The sequence below is a fragment of the Pseudophryne corroboree genome, chromosome 1 (assembly GCF_028390025.1).
Source record: "Pseudophryne corroboree isolate aPseCor3 chromosome 1, aPseCor3.hap2, whole genome shotgun sequence".
Lineage (NCBI taxonomy): Eukaryota > Metazoa > Chordata > Amphibia > Anura > Myobatrachidae > Pseudophryne > Pseudophryne corroboree.
Window position 1 is genome coordinate 663,581,705 of NC_086444.1, and position 1,585 is coordinate 663,583,289.

A 1,585-nucleotide genomic window follows, 5' to 3' on the forward strand; every position below is an offset into this window, starting at 1 on the left:
TGGGCACAGTTTATAGTTACCACAGGGGTAACTGCCTTTGAGAGGTCTTGGCTTGGAAGGGTGTGAAAAGTAACTTCTTACTAGTTTGTCTTTTAGGTTTGGTGCCCTCCTCCAGCTCATATTGATATTCTGCCCAATATGGTCCGAGATGTCCTTATCCGTTTTCAGGATGTGCCAATGGGTTTGCAGGATTTTTCTGGCATCTTTCCAATTCTTACAGAAATCACCAATGAAGCGTAGGGTATTTTTATCCTCCTTGGTTTTTGCAGTCGGGAAGATCAAAGAGTCCATTTCCACTTTCTGTACTTCAGATTTGGCTCTTTTAATAAGTCTATTACTATATCCTCACTCTTTCAATCTTACTGCTGTAACAGACACTAGACCACCAGGGTTTCTCAGCGTTTTCCTCTCTCTTAGAACATTGTTAATTTCTACAGCAACTATACTATACCTGCAGAAATAACCTGTACAGCATTGTCCTAACAGGACTACAAATTATTTTTACTGTACTATTTCCCCGCTCATGCCCTAATGTTCAATTACTAGATTAAGGTATTTAACCTTGATATCGTTATATAAGTGTGTGTATGGTAGCATTTGATTTCAATATTATTTCTATTTTTCTTTATTTACATTTTTTTTGTCTTCTCTAAAAGGATACTATAAGACTTTATGTATTATATGCGAGCCAGCCTTGAGCTCCAAACTAACATACGATCTTTCATCAATCTGGCTTCCTTTCAGGGAACGAGCAATTAGAGTTTCAATTGTCATTTAACCATCTATGAGCCAGCCTTGAGCTCTTAATTTATCTATCAATTGGTGTCTCTTTATCTAAGGAGTAGATTTGTATATACAGTACACAATCTTTCCATTATTCTCCTGTGAGCATATTATCTGTAATATTCTACATTCATTGCTAACATATTTATTATAGTGTCTCACTAAAAAGATTTAAATCTTTTCATATTTCTTCAGACACCCTTAATTATTCTGACACACCCTTATCTGGAAATACCATTTCAGACTATTTATAGCCTTGATTGAATGCGAAGTACAGAAAGCAGAGAGTGTGTGTCTCTCCATTTCATTCATATTTCCTTTACATCGGTCCACGGCCATACTACCCTGAATACGCCCGATCCTGTCCGATCTCGGAAGCTAAGCAGGCATGGCCTGGTCAGTACTAGGAAGGGAAACCTCCTGAGAACACCAGGTGCAGTGGGCCTTTTTTCTAAAGGAAAACCTTCAACACATCCAGTTGATCTTTCCTCTATCTTCTTTGATACCTAAATCTTTAGACTAACATTGTTACTACATTACGCTACTAGTCAAACCTACATTTCAATGCATGTACAGTGACTCTTATGGATACCTTGATTTCAATAGAACCATATGGCATCCACTAATATTTTTCTGATATCTTCACCTTTTTCAATTATCTTGTAGCTCATTTGCTAAAAAGGTTAAACAAGTTTTATTAGTCAAAGCACCAGACACGAGTCTCAAATTTATTTTTCACTTGTTCTTTTATTCAAGAAACAATTAAAGGTTAAGTTTTATTTTATTTCATCATTTTCTTTTC

General features: G+C 36.2%; 1 pseudogene; it reads left to right on the plus strand.

The window, feature by feature from the left end:
• The first annotated feature begins 1,110 nt into the window (after nt 1–1,110).
• LOC134933652 (5S ribosomal RNA) lies at nt 1,111–1,228 on the plus strand (annotated as a pseudogene).
• The last annotated feature ends 357 nt before the right edge of the window (nt 1,229–1,585 follow it).